The sequence below is a fragment of the Vombatus ursinus genome, unplaced genomic scaffold, assembly GCF_900497805.2.
Source record: "Vombatus ursinus unplaced genomic scaffold, bare-nosed wombat genome assembly UNPS02014403.1, whole genome shotgun sequence".
In the NCBI taxonomy this organism is placed as follows: domain Eukaryota; kingdom Metazoa; phylum Chordata; class Mammalia; order Diprotodontia; family Vombatidae; genus Vombatus; species Vombatus ursinus.
Genome location: NW_020954181.1, coordinates 303,534 through 331,297, shown reverse-complemented (window position 1 = coordinate 331,297; position 27,764 = coordinate 303,534). Strand labels below are relative to the sequence as shown.

General features: G+C 37.5%; 1 long non-coding RNA gene across 1 annotated transcript; it reads left to right on the top strand.

Moving 5' to 3' along the window:
- The first annotated feature begins 95 nt into the window (after positions 1–95).
- Positions 96–27,764, top strand: LOC114042363. The gene is made up of 5 exons (XR_003568979.1): positions 96–264; positions 11,094–11,202; positions 13,163–13,249; positions 26,567–26,633; positions 27,524–27,764. It is a non-coding gene; the product is annotated as an uncharacterized LOC114042363 (long non-coding RNA).

Below are 27,764 nucleotides of genomic sequence, written 5' to 3'. Positions count from 1 at the left end.
CATCACATCCGGCGCGCGAGCGATTACGTATTGCGCCACTTGTCCGTCTCCTCAGCCTGAAAGTGTATGAGCGCCTTGCGTCATCAGAAAAGCGACGAGGCTACAAAAAGAAAGAAAAAGGCCTGCTGTTGTTATTCGTCTTTAAGACACCGGGCCTGGTGATGTCCTGACTGCTGTTGGAGCTAAGGAAGTAAAGTCGAATTGAATCTCCAGTGGTGCCAGAAACTCCAAGGATTTCCTGGGGCCTTGTGCTGTGAGCGAAAGGTAAGCAACGCTTCACTTGAGTTACTACTGTCTTTCATCCCCAACCTTCTAGACTTATTTATTTACTCCCACCTGCCTTCATCAGGATTTTCAGCAAACGTTTTTAAATACCTGCTATGTCCGTTACGTTGTCTTGAACGCAGATGATCCAGATGAAAATATATATGTGTGTGTATATATATATGTATATATATATATATATACACACGCACTTATATACCACTTCTTCTTTACTTATCTAGCATCATTGTCAGACTTCAGCCAATGGAACAAACATGGGTTCCTGGAACAGTAGTATATATATGCAAGCTATATCCCACTTTCCCTCATTTTTTATTAAAATGATGAATTTAGTTACAGTCCCATTTCACTGGGGTCACAGGACACTTTCCTGTGTGATTTACCAACAAGGAAAATGCAACTATTTAAGTGCCTGAGATTTTTTTTAATTACCAGCCTAATAAAGCTATAAAAATGACATTATGCAAGTAATAATGATAATAATAGCTAGCATTTATAGAGCTCATATATGTGCCAGTCACTGTGTTAAACACTTCACAGTGATCTCATTTGATTCTCACGACCGCCCTGGGAGTTAGGTGTTACTATTAGTCCCATTTTACAAATGAGGAAACTGAGGCAAACCGAAGTTTAGTGACTTGGTCAGTGTCAAAGTATGTTTTATACCAAAAGAAGGAATTATTGTGTATTTACAACTGAAGGGGAGAGATGTTCTTGATCTTGTCTTTTCTTATTCTGACCTGTCATTTCATTACTGTAGGAAATGCTTTATTGTGAGGAACCTAGGCAGTTATTCTATAATTTAGAATTTTGGCAAGTTGCATCAGAGATTAAGTGGCTTGTCCAGGGTCACATGGCAACTATGCATCAGAGACAAGACTTGAACTCAGGTCATTGTGCCTCTGATTCTGGTTCTCTCTTAACCACAGTAGGTTGACTCTATTCTTTTGCATTTCTTAAATACAGAGTTTGTTTTTCCAGCAAACACAGATACAGATTTTATTCTCAATTATTTTACTTGAAGGTAGTTTGGAGAAATCAATTAGGAGACAAAGGGAAAGCTATCTAACCCAGTAATGCTTTAGTCTCAGAAATGTTATAGCAGATACAAATGTAAGTATATGCCCCCCCACTCCCTCTCTTAAACTTCAGCCAAGTTGAAGGAAAAAAGAGACAATGAGATATAAAGATGAGGCCCTTTCAGGTGTAATTGAATTATTGAATTATTTTGTACTTTTTAGGGAATCTTAGGGATTGACTAGCTCAACTACAAAAAGCTAACAGATACAATCAGGATATAGATCACTTCAGTAACTTGTCCCCAGCCAGTAAGCATAAGAGAAAGGTAGATTTTCAGATATGTGCTAGATGGTCACAAATAAGTTAGAATGAAGTCTCTTACCAAAGTAACCAGAAAGAGTAGTCAAAAAAAAAAAAAATCAAGAGGCTATTCCTCTCCCACTTCCTGCTTGGGAGGTAACAAACCTCAGAACTGAGGCCCTGAGGGAGTAGAATTAGAAAGACTTCTGCCAATTCACGGTAGGGGTCTGTACCCTTTTTAAAAGAGCGCTATAGGGGGCAGCTAGGTGGCTTAGTGGATAGAGCTCTGGCCTTGGAGTCAGGAGGACCTGAGTTCAAATGTGGCCTCAGATACTTGACACTTCCTAGCTGTCTGACCATGGGCAAGTCACTTAACCCCGATTGCCTCACTAAAAAAAAAAAAAAGAGAGAGAGCACTATTACTACCTGTGTGCCTCAAGGTAAGTTACTTAACCCCAATTGCCTCACCAGAAAAAAAAGAAAGAGCACTATAGCACACAGACAAGCCTGATGTTGTAGGTGATAGAGACTGCAGCTGCTCATTGAAGAGTGAGCCTAGTGAGTACATTGGATTAATGCATCCAGGACATACACCATGCCCTTTGAGGAATCCATTCAACAGCCAGCCAAGCTAGCCCAGCCTAGCAGTAGAACAACTGGTCTATCACCGATGCGACACTTCTCAGTTAACTTCATGCAGACTCTCCAGAGAGAAAAAAAATATCAAGGCCTTGTAGGTCCATAGTTGTGATTTGCCTTGGCTACATATGCTCCCTTCACATCTTACCCATTGCTATTGTACTTCAAGTTTATGAACATTTTCCCCTCCAAAAGACTCTAAAATGTATTTGTGGGAGAATGTGCCCTAGGGCAGGGGTGGGGAACCTGCAGCTTCAAGGTCCTTGTATGCAGCCTTTTAACTGAGTTCAAGTTTTACAGAACAAATCCTTTTATTAAGAGGATGTGTTCTATGAAGTTTAGATTCAGTCAAAGGGCCACAATTTTACCTAGATGGCTATATGTGACCTTGAGACCCCAGATTTCCTACCTCTGCCTTAGGGTCTGGGCGGGGAGGTGTATGTTGGAAGAGACTGGAAATGTTTTATAATTATTCTTTCCATGTCTTTTGAGTAAAGGCCTTTGCTAAGAGTTACTGGTTGACTATTAAAATAAAACACACTAATGGTATCTTGTCAACAACCTACAGCCAAAGGAGTAGCCACACACAACGTTCCCTCTAAAACCTAAAATAGTAACTGCCCTATAGGGGCCCAATCTTGGAATCTGTGTGCATGTTGGAGGAGCGAGTCCAGAGAAGGGTGCTATCATAGAAGTCATTTAAAGTTCTCCAGCTACTTTCAAGCCTGTGGTATGATTCAGTTCTTCTATTTTCAACTTATTGGTTATTGGATAATAGTCTTACATTTAGAAATTTCCAAGAGCCCGATTAAATATTTATATACTTTATTTAAAAAAATTAGCACCTTCTGCCCCTTTCTACCACTTGCCACTAATAGTACAGAAGCAAAAAGGGGCCAAACACTATTTTGTATTTTGCTTTTATGTTTGGGATCTCCATGAACAAAGAATTTGTTACCTAATGGCCTGTCTACTAGTGATAAGATTATCTACATTTAATTAGGCTGGTCTTTAGATAAAAGGCAGTCTTTTGCTGAGGCTATACTTAATTCTTTTCCAGTATGGTAGAACTGCTATATACCTTGTACTCTACTGATATAGCATTAAGAAACTAAGGCATCTTCATAGCCAAGATGACCAAGTACTACCAAACACAAAAACAGTATCATTCCTACCTTTTTTTTCCCTGAACTTTTTGAAATCTACTTCCCTAATATTTAGAGTATATGGTTTGCCATGACCAGAATTCCCCATCTTGACTATCACAAACTATAATCATATCACTTTCTCTCAAGATTCCTCTTTCTTCTGTTTCCCCAGCCAGTTCATTGTTGGTCAGAATTCAGTTTAAAATAACAGTTTTCTTCATTACTAATTCTGCTTCCAAAATTAGCAGAAGCTTTACATTTATGGAATGAGATTTCTAGCAGATATCTAGGTTTTGGCATTCTCATAACATTACTAGTCTCTCCAGCAATTAATTATTTTCTCCTTTATCTGAACAGTTAACAATCATTTCCCCTCAACTTTCACTTCTTTTTCTCTTTCCTTTGATCATCACTCAGTTATTCCCTATTTCACTTCTTCCTTCAGAGAGTATATATTTCTACACAAGTATCTTTTCTTAATATAATAATAAATAGCAGACATTTATATCATGCTGTCTCATTTAAATCTCCCAAAAATCAATCAATACACATTAAGTGCCGAGGATACAAAAAGAGTCAAAAAACAGTTCCTGCCTTCAGGGAGCTTACAATCTAATGGGGGAGACAACATGCAAACAAATATATACAAAGCAAGCCATAGACAGGAGAAATAGGAAATAATTAAAAGAAAGAAGGCATTGGAATTAATAGGGATTCTGGAGGCTTCCTGTAGAAGATGAGATTGTGATTGGGACTTGAAGAAAGCCAGGGAGGTCTGTAGTTGAAGTTGGCACAGGAGAGTGTTCTAGGCAAAGGAGACAGCCAGAGAAATTGCTCAGAATCAAGAGATGGAGTGTCTTGTTTATAGGACAGCCAGGAGGCCAGTGTCACTAGATCAAATAATATGTGTCAAGGAGTAACAAGCTTGTATAGCAGGTGCCATTATCTCTAGGGTTAACTGGGTTGGAGGGCTACCTCTGCCCCACCCACAGGAACTTTTACCCCTGTGGGACAGTGAGGGGAACTGGGCATCTGAGCCCAGGAAGATCGAGGGAACCTCTGCTGACAAGGAATGCCAAACCCAGCTGTGCTGCAGAGAATGACTGGGGCTGAGAAGGAACCAGCACATGCCCAGTGAGTGCAGAAGCAGTGGGGCAGGGATGCCTCTGGCTGTGGGCGCTTACAGGAGGCCGGAGGTTTAACTTTGGTTCTAGGCTACAGGGGAGAACTGAAGATCTGGGGCCAGAGGCACCATCCCTCATACCCCAGGACTAGAGGTGATTACAAAAATTAAGCTATTACTACCAAAAAAAAAAATGCACAGGCAAGGGAGAAAGAATACAATCATAGAAAGTTATTATGGGAGTAGAGAAGACCAAGTTTCATCTTCACGGGAGGATATTGAAGCAAAGAAACCCTCTGCCACCCCAGAGAGTAATGTCAAATGGGCACCTGCCAAAACAGAATTTATAGAAGAACTCAAAAAAGACTTTAAAAATCAAATGAGAGAGATTGAAGAAAAAAATAAGAACAATCCAAGAAAAACAAGAATATTAAGAAAAGAAAGTCAACCAATTAGAAAAGGAGATCCAGAATCTTAAGGAAGAAAATGACACCTTGAAAATTAGAATTGGGCAAGGGGAAACCAGTGAAGTTATAAGAGATCAAGAAATAAAACAAAATATAAAGAATGAAAAAATAGAAGAGAAACTGAAACATCATAAGAAAAACTACTGATCTAGTGAACAGATCAAGAAGAGAAAATATAAGAATAATCATACCACCTGAAAGCTATGATCAAAAAAATAATCTTGATTCAATAAGAAATAATTAAAGAAAATTGTCCTGAAGCATAAGAACAAGGGGAGAAAGTAGAAATAGAAAAAAATCCATTGATCACCACTTGAAAGAGATCCTATGAGGAAAACTCATAGGAATATTGTTGAGGTCAGGTTTGGGAGAGCAGTTTGGGTGTGAAAGAATTCAATTAGACCTTCTCTGTAGCCATTCATTTGGAAGCTTTCTTTAATGTGTAAGCAGCATAGGTTTCAGCAAGAAAGCTAAATGAGACTCTGATATTTGGGGGAGTTATGCTTACAAAGAGGTTTTAAATGATCATATAGTTTTAGGGGTTTTATGGGGGTTAAAAATAAGGATGGGGGACACAGGATAAGGGGGGGAAGGCAATTCTTTTGGTACAAGTTAAGGAAAAGTTTCACGATATTTCAAGATAAGGGGGAAGGAATTTAGGATGCTCTCAAGCTAAGGAGGGGCCTCACAAAGTACTAAAAAAGCAATCCTTAATATTCTCTTTAACTCTTAGAGTTCTGTTTGTAACCACATCAATATTGTAGTCAAATTCCAAAACCCCCAGCTCAAGGATAAAATATTAAGAACAACAAGAAAAAACACACCAATTTAAATATGATAGTGCCACAATTAGAATCACACAAGACCTAGCAGCAGAGACATTAAAGGACTGCAGGTCGTAGAACACTATATATATCAAAGAACAAAAGAACTGGGGTTCTGGCCAAAAATATCATACCCAGCAAGGGAGGGATCTTGGAGGGGTGGGTAGGTTAAGGAATAGGAGGCCAAGGTAGTGGGTAGAAGTAAAGCAGAGGAGTGAGGAGGGATAGGAATAGAGTAATATATGTGTAATATCAAAAATAATTGGCCTGAAAGAATTGGAAATTGAGGGGATGCCCATCAAATTGGGGAATGGCCAAACAAGTTGTGGTATATGAATGTAATGGAATACTATTGTGCTATAAGAAATGATGAGGCTCAGATTCTTATAATCTAGCCAAGGCTCTGATTCTCAAGTTCTGGCCCACTTGCATTAGTGATACAAATGCTTAATTCCTTAAATTCCTTAAATGTTTAAATTCCTTAAGAGTCTGGCCAATATGGCAGATTCTTTAAATCTCACCCACCCCTGATCAATGTTCTAATAAACCTTGTCTTTGGCTGAAAGAAGGCTTGGGTCGAATTCATTCAGACAGGACTCATGTGTCGTGATTTTGGGGTCCCAGCACCCCTAAGCCTCAACATTTTGGTGGCCCGTACAGGAAAGGTGGCTAACCCCAAACTTTTCTCCAGCCAAGACTAGAAGATATGTAAGCCTCCTCTCTTCCCCCCCCCCACCCGCTTTCTTTTTCTGCAGTTGGGGGTTGCTCTTCAAGCACCTACGAAGGCTTTTTGAGCAGACAGTTATGAGGCTGTCTCACACTTGGCCTGACACTCTCAGGCTCTCGGTCCACTGGTTCAGTTTGAGGCCATGGACCTGGGTACACCTTCAGCAGCATAGAGGACAAAGAAGGATGCCTTATCTGGAAGCGTATGCCCAATTCTGTCAATTCTCTCAGTGCTAGGGAATTAGGAAAGCTGCAGGTTCTTTTTGGTTCCCTGAGGCTTACTTAATCTCTTACCTCTACACCCCTGGATCCTTCTTAAAGGAGGCTATGGAAAAAGTTAGAACAGCTAAAAAACATCTTAGCAGATTCTGGAGGTTTTGTGATTGATCATTAAGGTGTTTTGAAATACCTCCTTACAACCCTGGTCACTCCCTTCTCCCACTCCCTTCCCTTGAGTCAAGAGGGTATCTTTGTTAACCTTTCTCATAGGAGAAGAGAGTTTCACCCTTCCCCCCTCACCTTCTAATTCCTCCCCCCCACCTGACAAAATGAAAGAGGGGGAAAGGACAGCAGTTACAGCATGGGCCCCACTGGCAATGGTGTTGGGTACTGGGGCAACTTTTGCCTGGAAGCATCACCCAGGTTCAGCACATCCTGCTCACCCCACCCCCACCTCAACCCCCAGCAGCCGTGGGGAGAGAGAGAAGGGGAGTGAGTCAAAGTAAAGAAGCCAGCCAGCCTCTGAACTTGGACTCTAGGCCATTCACCTACAGTTGGTAGCAAATAGCAGGCACCAACCAATGTCCCCTCATCGTCCCCTGGATGTGGCCTGTGCTCGGTTCCAGTCAACTTTCTCTTTGGGACCCCCTCAAGGCAGGGACAGCTCTATGCCCCTTGCCAGCAGGAAGCATTTTCAGAAGCCAAGACCTTCACCCCTTATTCCAAAAGAATTTGGGTCCCATTTGTTTGAGAGGGGAATGATGGGGATGGGATCCGAACCTCTAAAAGGAAAGACCATGTCTTTGGGATCTGGACCCCAAAAAGTAAAAACCCTGAACTTTCCCACATGGCCTCTGGTGTTTGCCAGAGGCTATAATCCTATCAACTGGCCTTTCAATGTGGCCTATACCCAATCTGCCATTTCTCTGTTCCTAGTCCTCCATTGTCTTACCTCCCTGTGGCCCCCAGCCACTTCCCACCCTTAATCCTATCTAGGCTTCATTCTCCCTTGGCTATGAGGTCCAGGTCCCTCACAGTCCCCCCAGCTTACTGGCCAATCCCATCCAGATCCTCCTTAGACCCTTCCTCCAGTCACCCCAGGCTACTTGGCCACTCCTAGATCCCTTCCACAGTCTTATAAGGTCCATCTGGCCTCCATTAAGGTGCTCAGATTCTTATAATCTAGCCAAAGCTTAGTCTTGCCAATATGGTGGATTCTTTAAATCTTTAAATCTTACCCACCCCTGATCCATATTCTAATAAACTTTGTTTGGATTCAGTCAAGGGGCCACACTTAAGGACCTAGAGGACCACATATGTCTTCGAGGCCGCAGGTTCCCCACCTCTGGTCTAGGCATAAGATGAGGGCCTACACCAGATGGTAGCAGTATCAGGGGGGGCCACATACAAGAGATGTTACAAAGATAGAATTGATAGGACTTGGCAACAGCTTAGACATTGGGAAGTTAGAGAGTGAGGAGTTGAGGAGAACACCTGGAATGTGAGCCTGTGGGACTGATGGTGGTACTCCTAACAGTAATAGAGAAATTAGAAAGAAGGGTGAGTTTTGGGGAAAAGATAATGAGTTTAGTTATTGACATGTTGAGTTTAAAATGTCTACAGACTATCTAGTGTGAAATGTCCAATAAGCAGTTAGATATGTGGAACTGGAGGTCACAAGAGAGTTTAGGACTAGATAAATAGATGTGAGAATCATCAGCATAGCAATGATAATTGAATCCATAAAAGTGATGAGATCACCAAGCAAAACAGTATGGAAGAAGCCAGGATTGAGCCTTTGAGGGGACACCCATGAGTATGTGACCTCAATGAAGATCCAACAAAGGAGACTGAGCATAGTCAGATAGATAGTGAGAGAACCAGGAAAGAATACTATCATGAAAGAAAAAAGAGGATATCAGGGAGAAGAGGGTGATAGTACAGTGCAAAGGCTATAGAGAGGTCAAGAAGGATAGGGATCAGGGCAGCTAGGGGGCGCAGTGGATAGTGCACTGGCCCTGGATTCAGGAGAACCTGAGTTCAAATCCAGTCTCAGACATATAACACTTACTAGCTGTGTGACCCTGGGCAAGTCACTTAACCCCATTGCCTAACGGAAAAAAAAAAAAAGGATAGGGATTGAAAAAATGCCCTTAGATTTAGCATTTAAGAGATTGTTTTTTAACTTTAAAGAAAGCAGTTTTCAGTTGAATGATTTGGTTGAGAGTCAGATGACTTCCCTAAGCAGTCTAATCTGAGGTATGATCTGTCTGATTGTGGTCTTCTTGGTCTGGGCTTTTCAGGTTTCTGACTTGGTTCTAGGTCTGTGCAACACAATTGCAAGTTTAACCTTAGTCACTCCTATAGTAGATAGTACTGAGCCTCAGCATCAGCCAGTTGACTAGAAAGCTCCACCAGATCAGAGCAATAGACATGAAGGCTTGCCCCTAGTCCAAGTTCTCTGGCCTGGTACACCGCTAATGTACAGGCTAAAAGGTGCTCTGAGATCAGACACAACTGCAGCCCTTGCTCACTGCCTTGATACACAACTATACCACACACCACTCACCCTAATCTAATTACTGCAGAGAAACCCAGCTGTAGACTCATCCCTGGTCTGGCGCTCCAATAGGCCCCAACCCTGGTCCACACACTGTTGGTCTTGGCTTGAATAAATTTAGCTGCTGGCTTATTCCTAGTCTTACCTCCCTGTAGTGGTTCTATCAAGGCTGGGAAGCTGTGTAAGATTTCCTGGTTAGACCCTCCCCTCTCCAGTGCCCAAATGCACCTCTGGCTGTCTTCCTGTATAATCCTAGGCTAAAAAAAAAGTTAACCAGTCTAGTTTCTCCTTGAATTTCCAGATCACCATTTGATGTGATACTCTTCCTCTCTACTTTTGTTGAAGAGTTGTGTAAGAGATCTGGACTGAACTACTTTCACCAGCTTAGCCTATTCAACTTGAGAAGAGTTTTTTTGAACCAGCAGTAAATCAGAATAAAAGAAATCTTAATTATTTGCTGGTGGACCAATCTGGGATAATATATTCCCTTCCGGTTTTAGATAGAAGATAAAACAACTACTTTTTTTTTTCCATTCCTTTTTTTGACCTCATATCTTTCCCCTGAATAAAACATATATTTCATTAGAAGAAGTGGTCTACAGAAGATATCAGATTACATACACAGGAGAAAAACCCCTATCCACATAATAGATTAGTAGAAAAGCCTTCTTTGATTCATCTTTCCACGTTATACACGAAAGTCTCCTGAAAAGAAACCCTATGCATATTATGAATGTGGGAAAGCTTTCTTTAACTGTTCAAATCTTACTCAAGCACAAAGACTTCATACTGGAGAAAGCCACTATAAATTTAATGAATGTGGAAAAATTCTTCAGATTTAGCATGAATTAGCCTTAGGAGAAACATCATTGAATTATACAAAATGAAGACCCTATGAATATAAATATGGGAAAATCTTATTTGACTCAACATCAAAAAAATCATATTAAAGAAAAATCTTTTGCCATCAATGTAGGAAAGCCTTTAATCTGAACAACTGCTTTAATCAACATCAGATAATTTATACTGTAAAGAAATCCTGTGAATTCAACATGTAGGGAAAGTTTTCAGTCACAAGTCATCTGTCATCCAACAACAATGAAATCATGCCAGAAAGTAACCTGGGAAAACAATGATCTACGGGAAAACTTCAACAGGACTTGTCATTTTATTCAGGTATCAAGGTGGGACAAGAGACTTCATAAAAACAAAATTGGGCTCCTCTATTTTCAACAAATCTGTTATTCAAACCTATTGCTATTACTGCTTGCTATTCCACTTTTCTCCTTTCTTTTGCTGTCAAACAATTATCAAGTACTTTATAACTACTTTGTGATGAACCTGGCTTCGTGTATCCTAAATACAAAACATAACTGGAAGCTTTCAAAAATCATGTTTTCCCCAGTCCTTGTTGGGAGCTCAGTCTGAAGTGGACACAAGTACTCAGTAACACTCCCTTCCCCCTCCTCCCAAGATATCTCCCTTTATATGAACATAACAATTCATTCTTCATACTAAGTCCATAGGAGCCCATACCTAAATCAAAAAGTATTGGCCCTTTTTTAATACCTGGAGCCCCAAATTGTAGGGGAAGTAACATACTCATAGCAGGACTACAAATTACTTCATTCTAATGGTGAACAGTTTATAGCCAACATTCAATCTTCTGTGGATATGAAGGTGGCCCCAGACCATGAACCACATACCAACCAGTAATCCACCAGGAAACCAGTCCTAGCTGGGCCTCTTGGCATTTACTTCTCTTTTCTCCACCTGGAATAGCACCCTCCAGACTGGACCTCAAGATATTGTGCCTCAGTTCATTGAGGGAGTTGATCTACTCAGCTTTGGAATTCTACTCTGGGGCATTGCTGTCTAGATTAGTGAGGAGGTGAGTACAAATTTAACTAACCCATAATGTCTGGTTATCTCTAGAGCATGTTTCACATCCCACCTAGTATCCACGAGAAAACCCAAGCCTACCCAGAGCCTACCCAGGCATCTGCCATCTGCCCTACTACCCTACCTACTATTTCATTTCCATTTTCCCACATCTTGCTAGAGAATTTCTGGTCCTCAAGGAGCTTATAGACTAATAGGGGAGATAAGATGTAAACTATGTACAAACAAACCATATACAGGATAAATTGGAGATAATTGATATTGGGAGGACACTGGCATTGAGGGTTATCAGGAAAAGCTTCTTATGGAAGGTAGGATTTTAGCTGGGACTTGAAGGAAGCCAGGAGGTGGAGATGAGGGAAAATATTATCATTATGAGGAGTCTAGAGATGAAGTATCTTGTGAGAGGAACAGCAAGGAAGCTAGTATGGCTGGATTACAGAGTCTGGGCAGGGAGTGGGGGTGTGGAAGTTGGGGTGGGGGGAGTGGGAGGAGTAAGAAGATTGGAAAGACTAGGAGGGAGCCAGGTTGTGAAGGGCTTTGAATGACAGGATTTTTATATTTGATTCTGGAGATGATAGGCAGTCACTGGAGTGCTGAAGGTGAGTGAGGAAGATTAGATCTGTACTTTAATAAGATTAATGTGATAGCTAAATGGAGATTGGGGAGAGTGGAGAGAGACTTGAAGTAGGGAAACTTATTCGTACTCTATTGCAATGGTCTATATATGAGGTGATGAGGGCCTGCACCAAAGTGGTAGCAGTGTCAGAGGAGAGAAGGGGTTGTATATAAGATGTTGCAAACATAAAATTAGCAGGCCTTGGCTACAGATTAGATTTTGGGGTGAGAGAGTGAGGTGCTGCAGATGACACCTAGGCTGCAAGCCTGGGTGATTGGGAGGATGCCTTTAACAGTAATCAAGAAATTTGGAAAGGGGTAGGTTTGAGGGGAAATATAATAAGTTTGGTTTGGAATGTGTTGAGTTGATAAGAGAGAAACCCTAAAAATGTAATTAATTAGTGTGGCAAAGACTTCAGAGAATAGCTCTGAACAATCGTTAAGTAAGGCCATCCAGGAGAAAAACGTTTGGTGAGTGTGTAAGAGGATTCAGCCAACACTCAAATTTTTAGACATCAGAAAATCCAATAGTATGGATGGGTTGAGATTAAATCTCATTACATTATCTTTGCCTGCTTTCTTATTTTCATCAAGGATACTATCATCCATTCATCTAGGTAGGAAATTTTGGTGTCATCCTGGACTTTTCACTCTCCCTTGCCTCCAAATCTTATCATTTCTACTTTTATAATTTTTCTCACATCTTTCCCCTTTTCTTCGGTAACATAGCTACCAACCTAGTTCAGGTCCGTATGATCTCTCCCCTGGACCATTGTAACAGATTACAAATTGCTTTCCTTCTCCACTCCACTCCACTCCATCCTCCATATAGCTGCCAAAGTGGTTTTCTGAAAGATGGGTCTGACCATATCATTCCCTTATTCAGTAAACTCTAGTGGTTCCCTATTTACTCTTAGATCAGAAACTATTTGATCTTTATATAAATACTTTTTAATTTTTTGTCTTTATAATATACATAATTATACAGTTATACATCTTTATAATTTATAAATAAGTAAATATACATTTATTGGTGGTACATGCTTTAAAAAATTTTTACTGATAGAGAGGAGCGATCAAAAAAGTTTGGAGACCATTGGATTAGAGTAATACATTAACTGTAGCAAATGTTTGCTTTTTAATATTGATGATTTGCAACTGTTTATAGTAGCTAATAATAACCTAAGCATTCTCCTGAATTCCAAGCTTCAAATCTTTTTTTTTAAACTTCCAGATCTGCAAACTTAAACTTGCTGTGTATTGTGTTTCCTTAGAAAGACAGATAGCTATATTTGAACTGATTATATCTTTCTTTCCCCTTCTTGATACAGAAATGAGTGGTGGATTAGCACCAAGTAAAAGCACTGTATATGTATCCAACTTGCCTTTTTCTTTGACAAACAATGACTTTATACAGGGTAAGCAAATTTGTTTATAAATACCTTTATCAAAGTCTGTACAAACTATATTGGGGTCCTAAATGAACAGAGTGTATCCTGGCAGAATTGCTTATTTATTACTTAAATGCAAGTCTGTTAAATCTGAAATATGTGTGTGTTTACATATATGTGAAAATCTGCAAATATTAAAGTGTCCATTCTTCAGAGATAGGGCATCAGGAAGATATCTCAGACAACTTTATTTCTGTTATACAGTGCCTATAGGTAACACTAATTAATTATGCTATATGACCTAGAAGTGGGTACCTAGTATTCTGCAACTTTCTCCCATCTCCTCTACTAATTTAGCAGCCCATCCTACAGTGGGTTTGTTTGTTTTTTTTTCTAAAATAACAAAACATTGTGTAGACCAGACGTGTCACCAAATCAGATTAAAATGTAATTAGAATGTAGAAACTTGTCTTGCTGGACTAGTTAAATTTGTTTGCAGGTTAATGAAAAGGGTTTAAAAGAAATTTTTTTAAAATGTTTTTGTTCAGTGTGAGGAGCAAATTATAAATACATGTAAAAGAAATTTATTTTTAAAATACAAATAATTGGTAAACACTTGATAAAATAAAAATACAATACAATGTAGATAATATTAATTTGTGGTTTTCTAAGTCAAAATGTGGCAGCAGAGATTGGTTTCTATTTGAGTTTTACACCATTGGTCCAAACAATTGGATACCTACTTGTGACTTCTCCCCAGGCTTTGAAACTGGTATTTTTTTCACATTAGTAAATGGAGGTAGAATTGTTTTACATTAACATCAATACCAATGACAATTTACCAAACTTTTCAGTGCCTGCTGTGTACAGAGCACTACTGTAGGGTGGGGAAAGAAAAGAGTTTAGGGGCATTGCCTTTATGGAGGTACTAGTATAGTACCAGTAGCCTTGATTGAATGGGCACCATTATATTCCCACATACTCACTAGATACATTGAATAAACCAACTAATGAAACTGGAAAGGTGTGTTGTACCCATAGGTGATAAAAAATCATTTACCTTACATTCTTTGTCTTAAACCTTAATTTTAGAACTGGATTGTAGAACTTTTTATGACTTTCATTAAAGAAGAATTTCGTCAGTTTATAATTTGTGGTGACTGGAATATTTACACACGTGTAGGTTGTTAGAATGAATAGTCTCCCTTTATGGTCTCTATTGCAGATATTTTCCAAATATTGAAAAGTTGTAAAGTAAGTATCCATTTTAACTTTAAAGTTTCTTAAACTGGTTTTTATTGTTGTTGTTTTAATGTGGTTTCATTTCTGTTTAACACCTCAGTGCTATAAAGAATTCAGCATAGTGTAGTAGATAAAAAACTGAACTTGGAAGTGAGGAAACCTCATGTTCAAGTTTCACTTTTGAAACATATTGGCTAGGAAAGTTACTTACCTTCTCATTACTTCCACACCACCTTCTAAGATTATAAGTTGCAGAACAATAGCCAGTATGCACTGATAACTTCTCAACAGAAGATCTCTATACCCAATGTCTGACTATAATAAGTTGTTACCTGACATGATCAGAGAATGTTAGGAGTTCTGGTTAATCAGATATTTTGATTCCTAGAGGGTGATTATATATTCTGTAATTAGTTTTATTGAATCTTCATCATCTTTCTCTAAGACCAAAATGGTCATTGAAGTTAATCTGAATCAGCATTTTTTAGTGTTGTTTTTGTTAGCATTAATATAGACTTTGTATTTTTATTTTGGCTGTACTTATTTCACTCAGTATCATTTTATACAAGTACCATATATAGGATCATAGATTTAGAGCTGGAAGAGACTTAGATATCATCTAATCCTTCTCATTTTACAGATGAGTAAACTGAGTCCCAGAGAGGTTAAATGACTTGCCCAATGTTAAACAGTAAGTAATCAACATAGCAAAGACTCAAAATCAGGTATTCTAACTCCAAATCCAATACTCTTTTCACTGTTACCACATTCTTACTACGTTCCTCTGAATTCCTTCAGTGATTCATTACTGATTCATTATTAATAGGAGTCCATGATTAAAAAAATGTTTGGTATGATAATGTTTAATTGTACTCATAGATCTCCATAGTTTGTTCAGCCATTACCTAATTTATGTCCATATCCTTGGTTTAATTTAGCTTTTTTTCTACCACAGAAAGTGCTGCTTTATGGAACTCTTCCCTCTTTCTTTGGGTAGAAGTTGCAAGGGGCCAGTTTAGGCTTTAATAAAAGAAAAATTTCTAAATAATTAGAGCTATCCAGAAGTGGAGTAGAAGTTAGTTCTTCCTACTTACTATAAGCCTTTAGACAAAAGCTGACCCTTCTTGTCAGATGTGTTGTAGTGGTGATTCTTTTTCAAGTATAGGTTTAACTAAATAGTGGCTGAAGGTCCCTTTTAAGTTTAAAATTCTTTGATTCTGTGAACTCTTTGGGGTACATATATAGTAAAAGGTCAGAAGGTGGGCTCTCTTTTCCTTTTTCTACATCTCAGAACCCATTGGACTCGTTCCCTATTCTTTCCTACTTTACACTAGTCACTGATGAGGAAATAACCTTTCTTCTCACCAAGGCCCACCCTTCTTCATGTATCATTGGTCTCATCTCCTTCTGTCTTTTCTAGATGAATGATCTTCCCCTTTTACCTCTCTATTCCTCACCCCCTCATATTGGTTATACCCCCTAACTCTGGATATACTCCAAGGCTTTCTTCTGTCTCTACACTTTATCATTTGGTGGCTTCATTAGTTGCTTTATACAGATTATTCTCAGATCTGTATATCCAGCCCTAGTCTTTCTCCTGAGTTCAGTCTCCATCAGGAAATGCCTTTTGGCCATTTAAAATTGGATGACCTGTGGGCATCTCAAAACTCCACATGTCTTTCAAATCTGGCCTCAGACACTTGAAACTTTGTGACCCTGGGCAAGTCACTTAACCCCAATTGCCTCATCCCACCCCCCCAAAAAAAAACCCAACAAAAAACTCTACATGTCCAAAACAACTCATTATCTTCCCCCTTAAACCTGTTTTCTGAACTTCCCTATATCTGTCGACTACCATCCTTCTTGTCACCCAGGTTCAAAACATTAGTGTCATTCTCAACTCTTCACTCTTTCTCAACCAACACATTTTTAAGCCATATTCATTCTGATTCTACAGAATCTTTCAAATCTGTCCACTTCTCTCCACTCACATAGTTCCTGCCCTACGTTAGGCCCCCATTAGCTCTTTCTTGGATTAATGTAATAAATAACCTCCTAATTAGTCTTTCTCTTCTCAATTCTATTCTCCACGAAGAGGCCAAAGTGAGTTTCTGAATAGTCTGACTATGTCACTCCCCAGTAGCTCCCCATTACCATTAGGTAATTAGGATCAAATATAAACTCTTTGATTTGTCTTTTAAAGCTCTTCACAACTTGTCCAAGCCTACATCTCCAGCCTTATTACATATTACACCCTTTCACAAATACTTTAGTTTAGCCAAATTGACCTGTTTACTGTTCTTCACACGTGTGCATTTGTCCTGGCTGTTCTCTTTGCATGGAATGTACTCCTTACCTCTAACTCTTAGAATCCCTAGTATCCTTCAAAACTCAGCTTGAATACTACCTACATGCTAGTGCCCCTCCCAATTATTTTATAATTGCTTTGTATATACTTATATATATACATTTTTCCCTTCAGCAGAATATAAGCATCTTGAGGGTAGTGACAATTTTTGAATTTGTATCCCCAGCACTTAGCATAGTTCCTGATAAATAGTAGGTACTTAATAAATGCTTGTTGATTAACTGATTGAAAGTGAACAGTTTAGATGCAACCATTTTGGAGAGCAATTTGTAACTATGCCCAAAGGGCTATAAAAATGTACATACCATTTGACCCAGCAATACACTTCTAGGGCTGTATCCCAAAGAGATCATAAAAATGAGAAAAGAACCCACATGTACAAACATATTTATAGCAGCTCTTTCTGTGGTGGCAAAGAATTGGAAATTGAGGGAATGTCCATCAATTGGGGAGTGGCTGAACATATGTGGCATATGAATGTAATGGAACACTATTGTATTATAAGAAATGATGAGCAGGCTGACTTCAGAAAAACCTGGAGGGGCAGCTAGGTGGCACAGTGGATAGAGCTCCAGCCTTGGAGTCAGGAAGACCTGAGTTCAAATGTGACCTCAGACAATTGACACTTACTAGCTGTGTGACCTAGGGCAAGTCACTTAACCCAGACTGCCTCACCAAAAAAGCAAAAAGAAAAAAAAGTTTGAAGTCATTATTGGGGCAGCTATGTGGCTCAGTGGATAGAGCACCGACCCTGAAGTCAGGAGGACCTGAGTTCAAATCCGACCTCAGACCAAGCACTTGGCACTTACTAGCTGTGTGACCCTGGGCAAGTCACTTAACCCCAATTGCCTAAAAATTAAAAAAAGAAAAAAACCTGGAAAGACTTGTATGGACTGATGCTGAGTGAAGTGAGCAGAACCAGGAGACAACCATGTTGTCTACTTCAGTGGACTTAGCTCTTCTCAGCAATGCAAGGATCTAAGACATCTCTAAAAGTCTCATGATGGAAAATGCTATCCACATCCAGAGAAAGAACTATGGAGTTTGAATGCAGATAGAAGCACACTATTTGCTCTTTTTTTTTCTTCTGTTTTGTTTTTTTTCCTCTTTCTTGTAGTTCCTCCTATTGGTTCTAATTCTTCTTTACAACATGACTGATGTGAAAATATGTTTAATAGAAATGTATATGTAGAGCCTATAGCAGATTGCATGCTGTCTTGGGGAGGGAGGTAATGAGGGAAGGGGAGAAAATTTAAAACTCAAAGGCTTATGGAAGTGATTGTTGAAAACTAAAAATAAATTAATAAAAAAATCATTGAAAAAATTAAAAATAAAAAGAAAGTGAACAGTTTAGTTACTTTTCTAACATAAATCCAAATTTATATTCCAAAGCAGTTGATCAAAGCATTTGCAGGTTATATACCGATAAATGTTGCAGAGGCTGAAGAGAAATTCTCATAACTCAGTAATTCTCAAAATGTCATGAATATGACTTCAGTACAAAGTGGAAATAAATGAAGATTTTGGAAAAAAATATTGGAAAACATGGGTTAGGAATAAGGAATGAGAGAGGCCAAAAACTTGTAGATCATCCAAAAATTTCACATTGTGAAGTGTCAAAGAAAGAATCAGAAGACTCTGGTCATGGCAAACACTGAATGCCATTACTAAGAATAAAATAGATTGTATTCTAACAACCAATAAATGATTATCCCTGATGTGGGATTCATTCCTGAATTAGATCTCTCGGTATCAGGCTATCACCTTACCTTGTTAAAGCAAAGATCAAAATTAGTGCAAAGCCAGAAAAAATAATAAAAACCAGAAAAAGATATGGTATGCAATTAAAACAATTCTAACTTGACCTATATAACCATGCTTATTACATACCCCCAAAATAGGAAATAGACAAAGGAAAGAATATCAATACTAATTATAATTTCACATAAAAATATGACAGGTATAAGTCAATTGTCTTAATAAACAGGTCCAAAAAAAGCCTATAAAATCTTAGTTACAATATTTCAGTGAACATGCCAAGCTGAGATATGGCAGCTAAAGGCAACACTGGTTTAGAATAAAAATTTGTTTCTGAAATCTTAGACAGAAGGATTATGGAAAAAGTTACAAGCCGCATCCCCTCAAAAGACAGAGAAGCAAAAGGTAAAATCAGTTCATTAAAAACATGGCAAGAGATTCAACTAAGCAAAGTCATTCTAATGGCATGTAAGAATGAAATTAAAAGGGGGAACCAACAAATAGATAAGAGAAATTCTCTTTACCATAAAGGATGAAACCACAGCAGGAAACAGTGCCACTGAGTACCTGAATGGCCAAGGGTTGGGGGTTGGGGCAGAGCACCTCAGATCAAGTCCTTCCATAAAGCCTAAGATGGTCAGGTCCTTTTAGGACCACAGGGGGGAAACAGGGCTGCCCTCAAGTAGCTTATAATCTAATAGAGGAAAACAAAATACAAAATGATGCTGAAAACTTGGGGGTAGGGGAGAGGTACCTAATTTAAGGGTATGGTGAAGAAGTCAGTTAGGAAAGACCCAAGGTAGTGCAGCCAGGTGGGAAATGAGATGTCTGAGCTGATAGCTCTCCTTAGAGGTGGAATTTATGACCCCACCCTCCAATCAGAGAGGTAGAAGGTCATGAGAAAGTAAAATACCAAGGCTGATGAGATCTTTCATGATGATGAGGTTATCCAAATAATAAGCTTCCTGGAGCAAGTAGGAGAAATCATCAGAGACTGACTTCCAGACATCTAGAAAACAGGTTGAAGAGAAACAAATTTAAAATCACCAGACCAAATATGACTGAATTAAAAACCTGCATGCTATGTTTCAGGAAATCACAAAACTAAATTGCTTAGATGCATTGGAACCAGAAAATAAAGTAAAAATAGAATCAACATGTTAGTCACCTCCTGAAAGAAACCCCAGTGAAAGCAAGCAGTAATATCTTAGCCAAAATTCAGAGCTTGTAGGTCAAAAGGGTAATAGTGCAAATAGAAGAAAAGAAACAGGTTCCAAGGAATCACAATCAGGATCACATAACTTAAAAGGCATTTTACGTAAATTATTAAATCTTAGCTTTAAAAGAACTTTGTGAGGTAGGTAGAACATTATTCTCTCTATTTTGTGAAATAAGAAACTGAGGCTTTACAAACTTAAATGGCTTACCCATTAATTAAAGTGATAGAAGCAGGACTCTTCATATTTTTCTTCCACTTCTAACTTTATACTGGAATGTGAGCTTCTTGAGGGCAAGGACTATTGGGTTTTTGTTTTTATATCTCTGGTACCTAACACAGGGTTTTACACATAGTAGGTACTTAATACATTTTTATTGAATTGAATTGAATTCTTGACGAGGTTTATTCCAGCAGCAAAAAGTTGGGGAATGTAAGGATGGTTCAGAACCTGTTTGCTTCAGGGAGATACTCGGGGTCCTTTAGGCCTGCGCCAAAGGGCAGGACCAACCCAGACACAATGCCTTGCACAAAGCAAATATTTAATTAATATTTGTTGAATTAAAAAAAAGACCTAGGTTCATATTTCTTCTCAGAAACTTATAAGCTCTTTTAGAAAAGAGATTTCTCACTTAACCCCAGTTGCCTCACCAAAAAAAAAAGAGAGAGATTTTGCAGTGGATGAAGAGGAAATAAAGAAAATTCATAGAAACATTTGGCTCAGTCATAAACCAACATTTTTCTGTTTCCTCTTGGGGGGAGGAGGGAATGAGAAGAAGACTCAAGAAAAATTGGAAAGATCTGTTAAAGCTTTATGACAAACTAATTTGCTCCATCAAGAATAATGGACATAGTGAACCCTAAAAAATCACTCTGAATGCATTTATAGAGGAGATTGAAATGGCAATAAAGAGAACAAAGAGGGGAGAAATAACCAGATTGAATGTGATCTATATAGAAGAGATACATGCTAAAGGCAACAAAATTGTGATAACATTGAGGGACAAGGTACCTGAAGGTGGGGAAGATAACCAAAAGCATGGGAAAAAACTCAAACCTTATTAATACCATAGAGAGAGAGAACACTAAACATTTATGCCTACCTTCTCATATATAAAAAATCTTTATGACAGTCATTTATACATGAATCAAGGGCATCCATCCTTAATGAGGGTATTAGTGAGGAACTAACAGCATTCACAAGCCGTATTCAGCAATGGACCACGTTTTTGCCTTCTTACAATTAACTGAAAAATGTTACAATTTGGGGCAAGTGGTACTAAATTCATTTTATTTCTTTTTTTGTTGAGGCAGTTGGGGTTAAGTGACTTGCCCAGGGTCACACAGCTAGTAAGTGTCAAGTGTCTGAGGTCAGATTTGAACGCAGGTCTTCCTGATTCCAAGTCTGGAATTCTGTCTACTGCGCCACCTAGCCACCCTGCTAAATTCATTTTAGATAATGTCAAGTTTAAAACAAGGGTCTAACTTTCAAGCAGATGTGTTCAGCAGGCATTTGTGGAGGTACAGGACTTGTATTTTATTGGTACAGAGATGTTAATAAATTATGCTTAGTACTTGTTGACAACAGCAGAAGTGTTAATAAATTATATTACTATTAAAATGTTATGAAACATAACCATATCTCTCCAATTCAGTAGAAACATAGGGATCAGTGCTTCATGATTGTTTTCTGAACATCAGTTTTCCTGATGACAATCACAAGCAACTATCAATGAAGTCTCCCAGTTAATAGATTGCTTTTATATTTATGAAATTTATAGATTTAGGAAATGCTTTTTTTATATAGTTTTTTATAGTCATGCATATGATTTGAATGTGCAGAACTTTTTCTGTTCTGCTTAACTTAATTTTTCTCAGCTGGTAGTAGTAACCAGATGTCAGTACTCAGAAATACAAAATCATAGCACATGTACCTACAACATATAATCTATTTCAAGCTCTTAACAGACCACAGGAGTATCTGGAAAGTACACAGTGATAATAGCTACTTTAATGTGCCTCTTTACAAGATGATTTAGGTGTTTCTCAGAATTTTGTCATGACCTTCACATTAAAAAAAAAAACAAATAAAAACACAACACTGGAAAATTTACGTATCCTGCCCCTATTGTATTTTTTTGTTTGCTTGTTTTTTGGTGAGGTAGTCAGGGTTAAGTGACTTGCCCAGGGTCACACAGCTAGTAAGTGTCAAGTGTCTGAGGTCAGATTTGAACTCAGGTCCTCCTGACTCCAAGGTTGGAGTTCTATCCACTACGCCACCTGTTCCTTGCCTCCCTTGATATTTTGTGAAGGAGAGTTGTCAACCAATGTCATGGCCCAAGAAATTTTGAATAATTTGTTCTTCACTCATTTTCAGTTGTGTCTAACACTTCATGACCCATTTGGGGTTTTCTTGGTAAAAATACTGGAATGGCTTGCCATTTTCTTCTCCAGTTCATTTTACAGATGAGGAAACCGAGGTAAACAGGGTTGTGACTTGCTTAGGGTCACACAGCAAGTAAGTGTCTGAAGCCAGATTTGAGCTCATGAAGATGAGTTTTCTGGACTCCAGGCCCAACACTCTATCTTATTGGCCTTTTGAATAATTTAGATGTGTGGATAGGAGATACCAGTAGTATTGTGCTCTGCTAAATCAAGTGTGCTTTTTTTTTTTTTTGTCACTGAACAAGACAGAGAAGAATCTTGTATTCTTTATATTTTTCAGTCAGTTGTGTGATGGTAAATAGTGGTCTATTGTGTAATATTGCTTGCAAAAGTCTTCCTAATCCCTAAGCATATCCTTTTCAAGAATGCTTTCAGTATGTGTATAAATGATTCTCATAAAAATTTTATGTAGATGCAAAGATAGAATTATAGGTTGGTAGTTGTGGATTTCTCCATCTCCTTTTTATAAATTTTATTAATTAGGTCTGAGATTTTTCCATATCGTTGGTATTTTATTCTCCTTCAGATATCTTGTGAATTAGTCTCTCAACCTCACCATTATGTGGTCCCTATCATGTCTACAATACATACTTGTTCTAATCCAACTTCTTTTTCCATATTTGTTCACCTTGATGTAATACTTCTATAAGCATATCCATCATTGTGATCTTAGAATCTAAGCTTGGTAGCTTCACTATCCTTGATGGTGAAAAAATTTTTATAAAAATCTTTGCTGTTTTTTTCCATTTTCCTTCTCTTTGTTATCCTTCCATTTTGTCTTTGAGGTGAATCTGCTTTGCTGGATCTCTTGGCAAACTTTCTCTAAATTGTTTTTTCCCTCCACTGTTTTCCTGTTTTATGAGGTGTTTCTATTCATAATGTCTTTGGTGATCAAGTTGTGTTTGCTGATTGAGGCAATTTTTTAGACTTTTAAAGGTTTTCTTATTTTGGCAATTGATTTCTACCAGTTAAACTTTATAAAAATATTACTCAAAATCTTATGGAAGTGAATGTTGAAAACTAAAATTTAGTTAATTGTAAATAAATAAAAGTATTATAATCCATCTGTGTATTCTTTTTTCATTCAGTGCCCATATTTTAAACTATCAATAAGTTGTTTGACTTATCAGGATTGAGTTGCCATATATGTACACATATATATGCCATATATTCTTCTGATTTTTGTTCTTTTATCTAACTTTGTACTAATTTTGATCTTTACTTTTAACATTAACAGTCTGATTGTACTGAGTCAATTTCCTGCCTATTAGCATGTAAGCTTTTTATTTTTGGTGATATTATTCAGTGTTTGCCATGACTAAAACCTTCCTATCCTTTTCTTGAGAAAAGTATATAGATGTGAGTTTTCTATATTGTTTACAAGTCTTTGTCCTCTCTCATTTCTTTTTCTTACCATTTTTATCTATTACTATTTTTAAATTGAGGTCACCCAATATCAAAGAATATGTTCATTTCATTTAGAGTTTTATCAAGTTCTTCTTAGACTCTATGCCTGTCTACCAATTTATGTGCTTCTCTGTTTCTTCTGATTTGATTTATAGCAAGAACATTAAAACTGATATAACTCAGTTCCTTCAGTAGTCTGTCCATGCATTGACCTTTAAACAAGGATACCAAAAGCCAAATTAAAATTTGTTTGATGGTCTTAATAGCTTTAAAGCTGTTAAGTGCCTCAGTGCCTTCTTTTAGCACTTTGCCATTGCCTCTGCAGAAGCAGAAGGACTGGGACCATACGGGTTTATTTTTCTTTCTTTCTTTCTTTTTTTTTTTCATGAGTTTCCATCTTCAAGTGGCCACGCTACTGATTTCTCTAGCTTAATCCTCAAACTGAAGACACAATCTCTTTCTCAGATCATACTTGAAACGTTTCTAGCATGGTAGAAGCTGCTGGTGCTTATAATCTCTGACCAGTTAGGTCACCTCTGTTCCACATAGAGGCATAGGAGTAGGACTTTATGGAAGAAAAAATTTGAAAATTGCAGAATATTTTATCTAATAAGGATATGTTTTTAGTGGCTGTATCATTATACTTCATGTACTAAGAATCCTCCAAAATGCAGCATAAAATTAAATTGTACTGTCTCAAACTACCTTCTGTAGCTAGGATATATGCTTTGCCTTTCTAATACTGATTCTTTTTCCAAGTCATACATGTTCCCTTTCCTAGTTCTCATTGTAACCAACTCTAAACATTTGCAAAGCAGTTTCATGAAATTAAGTATATTGTGACCACAGAACAAAATTTCATATGGGTTCATAAGACATCAAACAAGCTTGTTAAAAAGAATTCAAGTAACTGGTATATGCCAGGCACTATAGTAAGCAGGGAGACAAAGAAGCAGTCCCTACTCTCAAGGAGTTCATAGTTTAATGGGCCGTTAAGGCCTCATTCCCTTCATGTTTTAACCAGATAATGAGATCGCAGATCTATTGGAGCATTTCAGTCTCTGAATCTTGAAATTTAAGTTATTTTTGAGACAGACTTTTTTTTAGTCTTTAAGTAAAACTTGTAAAATAATATATAAAGTAATTATTTAACAGTCTTATTCAAATTGTAGATCAAGGAAATTTTGTATACATACTTTAGATTTTAGCAGAGCATTTGATAAGATATTTTATACTATTCCTGTTGAAAAGCTGGAGAGTGTGGACTAGGCAATAACACATTTATATAAATTTACCATTGTTTGAATGGTTGGAATCAAAGAATAGTTATTAATGACTATTGAATGATTGAATGATATATTGAATGATTATTCAATATCGACTTGGTCTCCAGTGAAGTGCTCCAGGGATCTGTTCTTGGCTCTGTTCTTTTTAACATTTAAATTTTTTTAAAAAAATTTTATCAGTGTTTCAGGTAAAGACGCAGATAGTATAGTCATCTGTGGAAGACACAAAGCTGAAGACAGCTAACACGCTCTTTGACAGAGTCAGGGTCCAAAAAGATCTTGACTAGCTAGAGCTTTGGGCTTAATCTAATGATATGAAATTCAGCAAAAATAAATGTAAAGTCTTGCTTACCCTTGGGTTCGAAAAGTCAACTTAACAAATAAAAGATGGAGAAGGCATAGTTGGACAGCAATTGTTCTGAGAAAGATCTGACAATTAGTAAACTATAAGCTTGATTTGAGTTACTATATAATGTGGTAGCCAAAAGAAGCCAATTAAATTTTGGGCTGTAATATTAAAAGGGCATAGCATCACAGAATAAGGAGATGATAGTTTTCCTATACTCATCCCTAATCAGTCCACATCTGGAGTATTGTATATTTTGGGCACAATAATTTAATAATGATTGATATTAATAAGCTGAAAAGTAACTAGAGGAAGGCTACCAAGATGTTGAAAGTCCTTGAGGCCATGCCATATGGACTTCAGTTTAAGGAAATAAGGATGCTAAGCCAGTAGAAGAGAAAACTCAAAGGAGATGTGATAGCTATGTTTAAGTATTTGAATTTTTTCTGTTTGGTCTCAGAGGGCAGAACTAAGGGCAATGGGTAGAAGTTGCAAAGAAGCAAATTAAAGGCTTTTGGAAAAACTTCCTAACAGAGCTATCTAGAAATAGCATGGGCTCCCTTAGCTGTGAGGTTCTGCTTCATTAGAGGTCTTCAAGGATATCATAGTAGGGATTCCTTTTTTCCCTCTTCTTTGGATTAGACTAATGGTTTCTGAGGTCTATTCCAACTTGAAAAATCTTTGATTTGTAGAAAAATTTCATATAATACCAAAAAAAAAAATATAAGCTCTGTCATTCTAGTTTTTGGTTTCTGTTTTGTTTTGCTTTTTTAATGAAGAGATAAGGAATGTTACCAGTGTCATAGTAATCTTGTGCTTGTTCTGACACGGCTTCTGTATTTTTTTTTAATTCCAACAACACATTGTTCTTAACCACAAAAAAAAAATTCCTGCTCACCAACACAATACTTTTTAATGTCTTTTTTTTCCCCTCAAATAATAAAATATAACAAAGGAAACAGGTCACCTAAGTTATGCTTGTCCTAAAAATGTGCTTGGAGAACGTGAACCACCAAAAAAGAAAGAAAAGAAAAAAAGAAAGAAAATTATTGAACTGGAAGAAGAAATGTGTGTATATCATTCTTCTCTGAGAATAAGATATTACATTGCCTAATGTGTACCTACTATAGGTCATGTATGTTCTGATTTGAGTGAAAAATATAGAAATGTACATATAGAGAGAGAGTTGTGTATATATAATACATATACATATGTATGACATATATATAATATGGACACACATCTATGCATGTGTATGTATATGTGTGTGTTTCAGTGAAGAAGTGGAAGAAAGTGAAGATGAAGAAGACCCTGCTCTTGATAGCCTCAGCCAAGCTTTCCAGGTTAGTATAAGTTTGCATCTTCCTGCAGTTAGCAACTCAATACATTTTGCATACTGCCAGAAACCACTTATGTAGGCATGCAAGAGCCACAGGAGCCCTACTTCTCTGTATCACCACTTGTCTCTCCACCTTTCCACTCTTCCACATAAACTGGGAGAAAAAAAATTTTCTGTCAAGACAAATGGGTATAATGTGTTAGAGTAGCATTTCCAGTGTTCTTCTAGACCAGTGTCCCACAGTGTTTTTCATAGTCTTGCCTCTACTTCTACTACAGAGGCAAAAAGTGAAACTGATTTTAATTACTATATGACAGAAGAAAAATCTTCATTTACCCACATCATTGTTTCCTGAAAGAACTCCACCAAAAAAAGGTAGAAAAGTTGTATACTCATCCATGGTGAGTACAAAAGAAATACCTTTGAAAATAGTGGATATAATTTCCTTATTTGAGTAAAAATTATTTTTATGACACTGTAGCTTGGGTTATTTAATGTAAAAAGCATAAGTCAAATTCTTTTTTCCATTCATTTGACCAGTACTGACATTTGGCATTTATATAATGCTTAAGAGTTTGCAAAGCGATTTCCTCACAATAGTCTTATGAAGTTGGTAGTACAAGTATTGTTATTCCCATTATACAGATGAGGAAACAGGTTTTGAAAGATTCAATGTCTTGCCTGTGATTATACACATCTTATTAGTGTTGAAGGTAGGATTACAACCCAAGTGTCATGACTCTTTCTCCACTGCATTATCCATTGTACTACACTGACTTTCATTAAAAAATAAGCAAAAATGATTTTGTATAATAAAAATACAATTATAACTTTGAGTTATTCTCAGTATAAAAGAAATAATATCTAAACTTTTTTCTTAAATCCATTATATAGCAAGCTAAAATTGAAGAAGACCAACAAAGATGGAAGCCCAGTGCAAGGGAACCCTCAACATCAGATGATTCAAAACGCCCAACGATAAAGAAAAGTGCACATTTCAGTGATGAGGAAGAACTTAGTGACTGAAATTGATTTATTATGTACATATCACCGAAATATGAAAATCTTAAAGCACAGTTTAATTGGTGTTAAAATTACTCTTGGAATTTTTAATATAAAACTAACCTGTTTTGTA